The following is a 13,264-nucleotide window of genomic DNA, read 5'->3' as shown; positions in this document are numbered from 1 at the left end:
GTGCACTCCAGAGTCCCACCACCCTATGGGTCAAAAAGAAATCCTTGCAACAACAAAGTCTCAACAGCAACTTTAAACAATCACAAGAAAAGCACAAGATAACAAAACAGGTGTAGTGAAGAAAACCAAATTCCTAATAACATCTTTCCATATCAAGAAAATAAGCAAAAACCTCAAATGCCTATTACTAACCAAATAATGCACAAAATTCTCTGGAACCAATCTTTCTACCATGAAAATTTAAATTTTCTGATCTATTTTTGTAGACCAAAAATGTCTAAACTTTCAGATTCATTTTTATAGATCGGGAATTAGCAGATGTGGAAAGTACAATTCATAAGATTTCAGACAGCTTCTGGATTGGACACCAGATCAAATGCAGAATAGGCTCATACACTTCTCTGTTAACAGAAAGAGCAGCTCACTTACTACACATACAACTGAACATTGAGAAACAAGTTACATTTGACAATCTCATGTTTATCTTTTGATCAATATTTCACTTCAAGAACAAGCAAGAAACTGATGAGATCACACTTCAATAGTACAAATCACCTCCCAGGAAAGACATTTAAAATCTTCATTGATTACCTATATGTATTATATGAACCATGGAAACTTAGATGACAAGCTCATTTGTTGCAGAATTGTCTTTGGCATTTTAGATACATCTGTTATAGAATTTTTTCAATCAAAAATGGCTCTAACTCCAGAATGAGCAATTTAAATAACATTAGATACAGACTTTATAGAATTGTTCAGGAAGCATTGTATAGAAAAAGATTCCATTTTGTCTTTCTACAAGGAGTGTTGATTACTTGAAATACAATATCTCCTCTGACCAGAGGAGACCGATTTCTCATCTGAACAATATACTGCATGTAACAATATTAACAAGGAAATTAACATATAATATCTTATTCCAGGTACAATGTTCCAAAATCCAACATCAGTGAAGATAAACCAGTTCAATCTTCCACATATAAAGTATTCATTGCAGTAAACAAAGTCTTGAAGATGTGCTACAATCTAAAGAGCATATCAAGCAACTAATTAAATTATTCACAAACCAATGTACAAACAGATTCAAAAACAGCTCCTTCCCTGTAGTTATCAGACTTTTGAATGGACCTCTCAAATGTTAATTGAAATCTCCCTCTCTGCACTTTGTGGCTGTAACACTATATTCTGCACTCTGTTCTGCTACCCTGATGGACTTTGTATGGTACAATCTCCTGTAGAGCACACAAAATGACACTTTTCACTGTATCTCAGTACATATGACAACTATAAATCAAATGCAAACTCAAACATGCATATTTATGCCTTGGAACAAAATCTTGAAGATTACATTCATATTGCAAAAGAAAAAATTTCACATGAAGAACAATAAATACACGAAGGCCACTTCATTTTTCAAAAGGGAACTAACAATGGTACCCAAGCTAATAATGGAGCAGAAGATGTGCAACTACCTCATAATTCTCATCCATTCCTATGGTTACATTACTGTAAATTCCTTCAGCCAGACTGATTAAATTTCTGAAATAAGAAAAGATAGAGAACAAATAAAATCACAAATTCTACCTTCAGTGTTTCTACATCTGATCATAGACTTCCTTGCTCTACGTATCAAAACAGTTGAATTGAGTCAAAGACTTTGGAAGAGATGAGGACAAAATGTACAGTAAATGTTGTAAAAATAAATACTTTTAGCAATTTACTTGAGTCTATATGTATAATCCGGTTAGTCAATGTTTGGGGGAAAGACTGCTTAAAAGTGGGTGATGTTGAACAGCTTCATGACCCTGGAGTCAGCTTGCAATAATGTCACAGAACTGCATATCCCTCACAATAAATAGCACAGTGACGGTGGAGTTAGAAGGGCTTGAACACAGAAAGATAGATGATTCCTTACTTAAGGCAAATACAAAATCTGCCTTCCTGAAGAAGGCAAATTCCTGAAGAAGGGCTTATGCCCGAAACGTCGATTCTCCTGGATGCTGCCTGACCTGCGCTTTTCCAGCAACACATTTTCAGCCCAAATACAAAATCTGAGACTACTATATCAATGGCTGTCATGTATAGTAATATTTAGTATAAAACTACAATAAATAGTGTTGCTTTGCAGTCTTAATCTGAAGGCAGTTCTTGCCTTTACTGGCTTCATGAACGGCCTGTTTTGACTTCAACTCAATGTGGCGTGAAACTACATGATGAAAGAATCAGTGCAGGTACTGTAATCTTAGTCAGAACTGTGACTCAATGGGAGTCCAGATTTGTAGAAGATGCTTTCATATTTTAGCATAAGTCAGTGAAGATCTGAGATCCCAGTCTCTGCAATTCCCTCCTAAACATCAATGATTCTCCACCTGCTTCTTCCTGCTTAGATTCTACTGCTGTCCAAGGTTTGGCCTTCTATGCTAACATACTTGTTTTACTGCTTAATATTTTGAGACTTATATCAGAATGGGACTCAACTTTGTGTGAGGGATGTTTAGAATATGAGTATTGTCAATATTCCAGAAGCCTCTGCAATGTCCATATGTTTTAGCTTTGTAAAACAAAATGAAGTATTGACAAACTTGGGACAGAATCTGCCAATTCAGCAATTTAGATTGAAGGTTTCTGCATGCCCTACAATTTTGGTATGATAACACTTCGAAGCATTTCAAGAACATGGACACTTTAAATTTACAAATAGAGAGAAAATGATCATGGTGGAGTAAACTGAATGAAAATATATTTGATTCTACGCTTCTATGAATGAAAAGTGAGGCATTCTAAAACGTCATTGTTTGAAAATATGATCACGAGTCATGGTCACTTCCAGATTACAGAGTTATGGCTCAACCCTGCTCTCAGACATGCTGGGGCCGATCTAAACTTTGTACTATCACGTAAAATAGGTGATAGTGAATGGGCTGGCAATATTATATCTCATGATTTATATTTCTGTTGAAGTTGAAATCTATGCTGTAGGGCCTTAAGATATTATGAATAATACATTCAGGATATTACAGTTTATCTGATGTAAGTGGTAACTACATTGATAGCATTTGATTTGAGAAATGAAAATGGCTGCATCAGGAATATATAGTTGTAAAACAATTAAAGAATGTAATGTCAATTCTTACAAGTCAGGGTGGAGGAACATCCAAGGCCAATTGTGGCATCTTTCACTAAATTGTGAAAGATTTTCCAATTTTCTTGACAGTCTTGGAATGGAGGAACTTTAAGGAAGAAATATATTCATGTTGACATTGCAGTCATATCTGATAATTCAAATATGCATTACAGTGATCATTAATCATTATACTAAACTATGACAGCTCTCTTGGCCTGTTTTAGGTGCCCAGGATTTTTGTGAACAGAAAGAAAGAGAAGCAAAATTTTGGTCAATTGGTCCCCTTCAAATTTAGGTAATCATTTGCTCTGTAAGATAGACAAAACTAGTAAAATGTTTTGCTGTTCAATTTTAATCTCAAGGGAACAACAGGATAAGAAGCAATGAATTAAGAGCATTTATTTTCAAAAACTTGAAGACTAAATAATTGTTGGGCTGAAACTCAGATGATTTTGACAGTGAAAGGTCATTGATATAGTTTTGAATCTGCATAGTGTTGTAGCTTAGAGGGCTGGCGTTGTTATGAATCTGTTGTCCCTTGTCCGTCCGAGTGGTAGAGGTTATGAGTGTGGATGGTGCTCTTGAGGAAGCCTTGGTAAGGAAGTTGCAGGGTGTCTTGTAGAAGGTATATACTGTTGCCACTGTGCATCGGTGATGGAGGTCATGAATGTTTAAAGTGGTGGATGGGAGAATGCTTTGTCTGGATGGTGTTGAGCTTCTTAATTGTTTTTGATGATGCATTCAACCAGGAAGGCAGTCAGTTTTCCAACACATTTCTCAACTTCAGCATTAGAGATCTTTAAGAGGCTTTGAGGAGTCAAGACATAAGTTACTTTCCACAGAATTCCTTGCTTCAACCTGCTGTTGTAGCCACAGTATTTATATAATGGGTCATCTCGTTCAGTTTTTGGTCAATGACAAAGCCCAGAAAATTGACTCTGGGAGATTAACTAAGGTAATGCCAAGCAGAGATGTTTATTATATTCTTGGTAACAATAGTCATTGTCTAGTATTTGTGTAAGGTAAATGATAATTGCCACTTATCAGACTAAGTACAAATATTGTCCACGCTCTACTGCAAGTGGACTTGGACAGCAGCATTATTGGAGGAGTTGTAAATGTGTGGATTTTTGACGGGAATGTTAGGCATAAGTCTGATCATGAGAAGGGACAAGCAAGTGGTGGCACCAGTTGTAGCGAAGCAGACATCTGTCAACTAAAAGACCATCATGAGCGCACTATCCGCTAGGTCCAGGAATTTGTCACTTACAGGGATCTGCAAAGATGACTGCTATCTGTCTTTATGTAGTCATTTGAGAATTCATAAAGCGAAATATGTAAGGTTTTACTATGGTTATAATAAAGTCTACATGTCCAACATTGCCTATCTGTATTGGTATGCACTATGGATGTCTGCTAACACAGGGACCATCATCATGAATCCTCCAGTGATGGATGTTCTACATTTAATTAGAAGAAATGCTATGAATTCTCAGATAGCGTTGAGCTTCAATTTAGATCCTTATATCCAGCTTCATCATTTCATCAAATGCGGAAAGACATTACTCATGGCTTCATTGACCTAGCAGTTACCCAGAAAGGTTCCTGCACAAGACAAAAGACATTCTAATCTAGCGGCTGTCAGATGGCCATTTTTGGAATAGACACATAAATGGACAAATCTTTACCTGGTTCATTTAATACTCTCTCTTCAAAGGCAACAGATGTGCTGGAACATGAACAAAAATGTTAGTCACTTAAACATTCACCCATTAAAGGGACCCCCAGTTGTACAAGGTATGTATTAATTCACAGTATTGTCCCTGAGTTGTGTCCTGGCCACGTATGAAACCTGCCTAATTCATTTGAATGAGGTACTGTGCTCATGACAACTTCAGTCAAAGGAAAATACTGCAGATTCTGGAAGCTGAAATAAAAACAGAATTTGGGAGAAACATACTGGGTCTGACATCACCGGAAAGAAACGGAGTTAACATTTAAAATTCTGTATGACCCTTCTGAAGAAGGGTGGAAACATGATTGTTTTTTTTCTTGCAAAAACAGCGGAGAGAAGGAGTGAGTGGAATTGATGGTAAGGTTGCCTCAGAACAAAAGGCGAAGAGAGTGCTAATGGCCATATCTGTATCTGACTTTTCCCACTCTCCCACCCACCTGCTTCCCCTCCTCCCTAGAACAATGAAACAGTTAACCTTGCCCTTACTTTCCACTCCACCACTCTCTGTATTCAATAGATCAGCCTCTACCACCATCAGCAAGATGCCACCTCAAACATATCTTTCCCTCACCTCCGCTATCAGTACTCAGTAAGTGCTGTTCTATTTGTGACATGCTGGTCTACTCCTACATCACTCGCCTATGGCACATACCCAACCAATTGCAGAAAGTGTAACATTTGCTCCTTTATCTCCTCCCTTCTCACTGTCAAGTCTGCAAACATACCCTCGCGCTGGAGCAGTGCCCTAAATGTACTTCTTTCTCTATCTAGTTTACTGTATTCGCTGCTCATATTATGGTTCCCACTATATTAATGAGACTGAATGTAGGCTTTGTGGAATCCTGTGGCTCTGCCCACATGACTGACTTCAGGTCATTTGTTGTTTCAATACCCCATATTTCTTTCACATCTAGGTGGTCTGCGTGTGAGATCCTTTATGCATGCCTGGACTCTCTACTGCACCGCACGCTGCCCTCGAAGCGGCTGTGGAGGGAATGAGACTGTCACACACCTCCGCCTGGAATGTGCCTACGCAAAAGAAGTCTGGAGAGGAATGCAGTGGTGTTTGTCGAGGTTTGTCCCGAGCAGCTCTGTGACGTGGGATTCCGTGCTCTACGGTCTGTTCCCTGGGATGCACGCCGAGATGATCATCATCTCAATCAAGGACACTCTTTGGTCTGTCCGAAAGCTGTTGATCTTCCAGCTGAAGGAGTTGACCCTGACTGAGTGTTGCAGACTGGCACATTCCAAGGTCCAGGACTATGTGTTGAGGGACACTCTGAAGCTTGGGGAAGCTGCTGCCAAGGCGCAGTGGGGAGAGACAACTGTGTAAGGTCTGCCTGCCTAAGAGGAACGGGGGCCCACTTCGAAATCTGGCCCCACTGACACCTCAGCAAAATATCTGCATGGTCAATGAACAGACTTGTATATACGACTGATCAATTCCGATCTCTATGTAAAGAAATGCAAGTGTGCATAAGAATGGCATGACCAATTGTATAGATATCAAAATAATTTTTTTAGATTAGATTAGATTACTTACAGTGTGGAAACAGGCCCTTCGGCCCAACAAGTCCACACCGACCCGCCGAAGCGCAACCCACCCATACCCCTACATTTACCCCTTTAACCTAACACTATGGGCAATTTAGCATGGCCAATTCACCTGACCCGCACATCTTTTGGACTGTGGGAGGAAACCGGAGCACCCGGAGGAAACCCACGCAGACACGGGGAGAATGTGCAAACTCCACACAGTCAGTCGCCTGAGTCGGGAATTGAACCCGGGTCTCTGGCGCTGTGAGGCAGCAGTGCTAACCACTGTGCCACCGTGCCGCCCACTACTTTATGAATAAAGTATATTTTTTAAATAAAAATAATCTTTCTTTCACATCTAGGCTGCTGTCGTTTTCCAGGGAACTCCAAAACAAACTGGAGGAACAGTGACCCATTTTTGCTTAAGCACTTTGCAGCCTTCTGGACTCAACATAGAATTCAACAACTTCAGATATTAAATTATGTCCTCCATTTTGATAGCTCCCTCCCTCCTACACTCCCCCACAATTGTCTCATTTGTGGGGTTTGCTGTCTGGAAAACTGACCTATTTTCTGCTATAAACGCCTACGGTTAATATCAACTTTTCATCTCTATCTTTTCTCTACAATCATTAGCTCTCCCTTTGCCTTTTATTCTGACCACTTGTCCCTTCTCCAATCTTTAATACATCACTTTTCCAATCCCTTCTGTTTCATTTAAGAATCACATTGGACTTGAAACCTTACTGTTGACAGGGTTAGGGTAGTGTTCACTTCAAAGTAGCTCCTGGAAATTATGCTCCGATCAAAGACTTTGGACCCCACCATCATCAATGGGTACACAAGGGCAAAAGCAAAACAGACATACCCACAATAGTCTCTCAATGAAAACAAGGTGAATTTATTTTATTATCACTGATATTGAAAAATCACTTGACAGATTTTCCTTTCTAAGAACTTGCCTTTTCTACTGAACTCTCGGAAATACTTATGGAAGTAATTTCTCTGTGATTTTAGCAATAATTGACGGTTTTAATAATGTCAGCCCTTTATGTTATAATCTAATCAAAAAAACATGTGAAGTTCTATTTGAAGAAACCATTTTAAAAACCTGCATTCCTTCTGTCCTCCCCATGCAGCCTACATGATGCTACATTTGTTGTTGACAGTTACAATGAAGTGAGGTTCCAGCCTGTCCATATTTAGAAATTGTAGGTCTCTATTTTCCCAATCCCTGTAAGGTCCTCTATTTTCCCAATCAACTCCACTAATGACACTCTTCAGTAATAAATGTTACCCTTGCTATGTGTTTTATTGGTCAACTTCAGCCATTTCTGCTGTGAATTTTCTGTGTCAGCCTTGATACATATACCATGAAAACTGGCTTCTTGTTGAGTCAGATATCTTAGAGTTTATTAACAATATTAGTTATTTACATGGATAGAATACTATAAAACTGAGTTGTGGCAATACTGAGGTCACCATACACTACATCCATATGACTGACTGACTGTACTGATTCAGTTGCACAGAGTAACTAAAGTTAATATGGGTACCTGTATTTCAGAATGTCACATTGTGTTATGTCTTTTAACTATGTTAAAGGTTCAAGCCTGTCTGGAATCTATCCCATAATACAGCACTTTCCAAACTGAGCTTCAGTTCATCATTTCAAAGGTGATAGAAGCCACTTCTGGTTTTCATTTTTTTTTAAAGTAACTATATGTCTGAGAATTGCCCTAAAGGCATGCTCTTCATTTTGAATTTTTGGGTATGGAAACTATTTTGTTGTTAAAAGAATGCAGTATTTTAATTGCATCTATTACCCAGTTTTACAGTGAAATGGAATAGCTTGGAGTGGGGTGAGCTCAGTGCCTGGTGAACACACAACTCTGCTAATCAGCCTCTGACTGCTGGTGGAATTTCTAATGTTAGAAAAGAGTCAAGCAGCTTGATCTTTGTAGTGAAGCTGCAGTAAAAATAAAACTGACCAAGCACTCCTTAACCTTGCTTTAGAAAATCAGCTTTAGTCAATGGACAGGGCTGACTGTACAAAACACACTATCAGGTCTGCTCACTGCCAGAACCAAATTCCCAATTTCTTAGATATGGGCAATATTACACATCTCTACTGGTAGCAATGCAGTGTGAAAGAGCAGTGCTACTATAAACTGAGGGAGTCAAGGTTTCACTTGTGATAGTTCAAGCAGCTATAGGCTGTTATAAACATTCTACTGTCTTCAACTCCCCTGCAGGACGATGCAGCAAATTTAAGAAATCTCAGCTAACCCTGTAACTGACACAGGTATAAAAATACCAGACCATTCTGCAAGCGAGGCAAATTATATGCGCTTGCTGTATTTTATCATTTACAATCGGTAGGCACAGGTGACACACTGATCAGGTGTACCTGCATAATCACTTCCAAAAATACATGCCATTTTGAATAATTCTACTAAAAAATCTTGCAGCTTCAACTTAATCGCTGCAAGTAACACATAAATCTTACACGAATATAAATCAAGAGTCAGCTGTGCAGAATTGGAGGACTCATTGTTTTATTTTCCTGTAGTGGAGGTGCATTTTTTTTTTACAACAGAGAGTGTCTCCAGTACGTTGGGTGTTATTCTTCAATCAACATTTTTAGATTCTAATGTTGTCAGTAAGCTAAACCAACCAGGTTCACTAATTGAACATAAGAAAAGCAGCTGGAAAAATTCAGCAAGTCTGACAGCATCTGTGGAGAGAGAAACAGAGTTATGTTTTGAGCTTGAGTGGACTCTTCTTCAAAATAGGTATTCTAAGTTCTGAAAAAATGATAAACCACAATTGAAATGTTAACTCTGTTTCTCTCTCCACAGATGCTGCTGAAGCTGCTGCATTTCTCCAGAACCTTCTGATCTTATTTCAGATTTCCAGCATCAGCAGTATTTCACCCTTATGCTGTTTGTTGATCAGATGTGCTCATCAACAGCTCAGTACTTGTTATTAAGCATTTTTGAAATAAAATCTGGAGATGATTTAAAATTCAGATAAGTCTATGTAGTATCAATATACTTTCAAAAGAATTTACTTTTGAAAATACATCTCACAGCTTCATTTCAAAATATTCATCTTTAATTAACATTAACGGTACATTCTGTGTGTCACAGGCCATTTGAGTGTATATTTCTGATCAGTGATTGTATCCAACCCAGGGTTAGTTAAGATGGAAGTCTTTTCTTAATATCTGTTAAGAGTTGAAAATTAAACAAACGATCTTTAGCTTCAGTTTAGTTATCAAAGAAGTACTAGAAGCACCTTAATAGGTATATGTTCTGAAAAAAAAAAATGTTTTGGTACAATTTTGTGTGTGAGTATCATTGATAACTGACATTTCCTGATCTTTGAGACATATTTTAATCAGATTGGTCACTTTGTCATATAGAAAATTAAAGCAAAAAGTGGCAATTTGTAAATCAAATGATATTTTCCTAATTGTATGGTTGAAGGGTTAATCAAAATAGAGTTTGTAGATTCTCCAAAGCTCTTCTGAAAAATCAGGTCTCTTATAGATAAACTGATATCAAACCACAGACTATAATGTTTGAGAAGCTTGTGAAAATCTTTCATTTTCAAGCCCAGACTCTGATATTTGCAAACATGGATTGTGGAGAGATACAACCGCTGTTGTTAGGCTGATGAAACACAAAATATTAATGCAAGATATGTGGAAACATTAGCAAATTATCTACTTATACTTCAGAATTAAACAAAAATTGCGAAGATATTTCCATGAATTAATGCTACCACAACATTACAATCAACTGCTAGCATGCTGGTACCTAATGTTTAAATAAAGCTTGCAAAATTATGCAAAATCAGGCACTTATAGAATCTATAATAAATTGAATAATGTGTGTGAGCAAATCTGTTCTATTGATAACTCCGATGTAAATCTGCTGTCATGTGAAATCTCCGTATAAGAGTATTCACAATGTTTGCAATTACCTGTGACCCCCATGGAGGTGCAATGCGAAAGCTCTGCCAGTGTTAGATGTGTCATAATTCACCAGACCTACAATACTGCTTGCCACGCAACATATTCTAGGCTAAACATTCAATAGTGTTAGTTTTTGAGCTGGGGAATAGGAATGCATGATTACCCCATGCCAATTGAATTGACACAGACAGCAGGAAAACATTGTGCTACCTGCTCATCCACATGATCACAGTGTGCAGCCCAGTGTTAAACACACCACTGACTGGCAGCACACTTAGCAGGAGATCCAAGTACATGTGAAGCTAGCAGGGATTAAAGCTAGTCTGCACTTTGGAAAGCCAACCAACAACTCTTAAGGGCGAAGTATATTTTGGCTGCAGTGGGTAGTGGAACTGGCTCCAGTGTGTTTCTAAGGCGAAATAAAGAGTAGCAATGGAACTGCCTATTGAAGAGAGCTCCCAGGTTCCTCCAAAGTGAGGCTGGAAACCTTAATCTATGCATGTTGAATCATAATGATATATGTTATAAAAATACCCATGCTTGTTAATTACTTTATGTCGTAGTAACATAGCAAATAAAAGAATTACTGTAGGAAATGTTGTAAAAAATGTTAATAGCAAAATGGTGAGAAAGTAATTAATGCCAAATGTTGAACAATAAAATATGACTTGTAGTGTGCTTTCTATTTATAATTTAAGTAAAAGCCTGATAGTTTAATGGAAAACAAGTACAATATTGAGCCACATAAATCAGGAATTCACGTCTAGTATCACCCAGTGGCTCTGACCTCAATAATCATGGAGTGCTTCAAGAGGCTGGCCACATCAACTCCAAGCTTCCAGCTTGCCTACAATTTGCCTTTTGACATAACAGGTCCACTGCGGATGCCATTTTCCTCGCATAGCACTTCTCCCTAGAACATCTGGACAACAAGGACACCTACGTTAGACTCCTGCTCATCGATTACAACTCCTCCTTCAATACCATTTTCCTCTCCAGATTGATCTCAAAACTCCAAGAATTTGGTCTCGGCTTCGGTCTCTGCAACTAGATCCTCAGCTTTCTGATCCACAGACCACAGTGAAGATAATTAATTGCATCTCCTTCACAACAACACACAACACTGAAGAGTTTCCTCAGCCCCCTACTGTGCTCCCGGTACACCCCTGACTATTTTCCAAATTCCCAATGGACACCATCTACAAGTTCGCTGATGACACCATGTCAGACTTGGTGGATGGATCTCTAACAACAATGAGTCAAAATACAGAAAGGAGATAGAGGGCTTGGTGACGTGGTGCAGTGAGAATAACCTCTCTCTCAATGTTTACAAAACTAAAGAACTGATCATTGACTTGAGAAAGAAAGGAGGAGAACATGCCCCCATCTATATCAATGGAACTGAGGGTTGCAAGGGTGGAGAGCATCCAGTTCCTTGGAGTGACAATAACCGATAACCTGTCCTGGACTTCTCACATAGATACGAAGGTCAAGAAGGCACAAATACACCTCTTCTTCCTCAGGCAACTCAGGAAATTTGACATGTCCATAAGGACCCTCATTAACTTTTACAGATGCACCACTGAAAGCATAATGTCTGGGTGCATAACAGCCTTGTACGGCAACTGCTTCGCCCACCACCGTAAGATACTACAGAAGGTTATGTGCACAGCCTGGGCTATCACGGAAGCCAACCTTCCATCCATGAACTCCATTTACATGTCTCACTGCTGCAGAAGGGCTGCCAATATCATCAAAGATCCATCGCACCCTGATAATGATCTCTGACAACCTCTTCTGTCAGGCAGGAGACACAGAAGCCTGACCACATGCACCAGAAGGTTCAGGAACAGCTTCTTCTTGGCCTCTCTGGCCTCAAATAATGCTGATATTTCTAATGGTGATCGCACCTAGTGCATGTCCTGTGCAATGCAACCAGTATGCCTCTGTCTAAAGTCTTTTTGATCTGTTTATCCTTGCTAACTGTGATCTGCTCGTACTGTTCGTAAACAAAGCTTTTCACTGTACCTCGGTAGGTGTGACAATCAATCAATCAATTATATTTGGAGACAATTGGGAACTCCACCTGACTTTGATACACCTGACTTTGTGGGCGGCACGGTGGCACAGTGGTTAGCACTGCTGCCTCACAGCGCCAGAGACCCGGGTTCAATTCCCGCCTCAGGCAACAGACTGTGTGGAGTTTGCACATTCTCCCCGTGTCTGCGTGGGTTTCCTCCGGGTGCTCCGGTTTCCTCCCACAGTCCAAAGATGTGCAGGTCAGGTGAATTGGCCGTACTAAATTACCCGTAGTGTTAGGTAATAGGTAAATGTAGGGATATGGGTGGGTTGCGCTTCGGCGGGTCGGTGTGGACTTGTTGGGCAGAAGGGCCTGTTTCCACACTGTAATGTAATCTAATCTAATCTAATCTAATCTAAACCTGGTCTGACACCAGAATAAGATAATTAACCTTCCTCTTCCTGATCACTTTCAAATGACTCTGGATAAAAAGTCTGCCTGTGCTCTGTCTCAGATATGTGATTAGCTTCACATATTTAAAATTTACAGCTATATGAGGAATGTAAAGGTTCCAGTGTGTATTGAACAGAAGTCTGACAAAAGTGAACACTCAGTGTGTACTAATTGAGAAAGGGGATGGGTAGGGGGAAGAGAAAGAAGATACAGAATAAAATGCTTCCACAAAGTGCATGTTGGCACAATTGTTTGCACTCCTGCCCCACAATGCTAGGGACCTGGGTTCAATTAAATTCTAGCCTTGGGTGACTGTCTGTGTGGAGTTTGCACATTCTCCCCGTGTCTGTATGGGTTTCTGCTGAGTCTTCCAGTTTCCTGCCATCGTGCAAAGATTTGCAGGTTAGGTAG

The 13,264-nt window shown here is 39.3% G+C and overlaps 1 long non-coding RNA gene across 2 annotated transcripts in view; it reads left to right on the top strand.

Annotated features, from left to right (window-relative positions):
• LOC148148975 (uncharacterized) overlaps nucleotides 1-6,612 on the top strand; it is a 128,844-nt gene extending 122,232 nt beyond the window's left edge. For both annotated transcript variants that reach the window (XR_015758301.1, XR_015758303.1), the window contains exon 3: nucleotides 5,777-6,612. This is a non-coding gene — a long non-coding RNA (uncharacterized LOC148148975). The remainder of the gene's footprint in view (nucleotides 1-5,776) is intronic.
• Nucleotides 6,613-13,264: the final 6,652 nt, after the last annotated feature.

Source organism: Chiloscyllium plagiosum, unplaced genomic scaffold (assembly GCF_037043375.1).
Source record: "Chiloscyllium plagiosum isolate Xiang-an unplaced genomic scaffold, Cpla_swu_hap1 HiC_scaffold_10, whole genome shotgun sequence".
Taxonomy (NCBI): Eukaryota; Metazoa; Chordata; class Chondrichthyes; order Orectolobiformes; family Hemiscylliidae; genus Chiloscyllium; species Chiloscyllium plagiosum.
The sequence above is the reverse complement of the archived record's forward strand: the minus strand, read 5'-3'. Positions and strand labels throughout refer to the sequence as shown.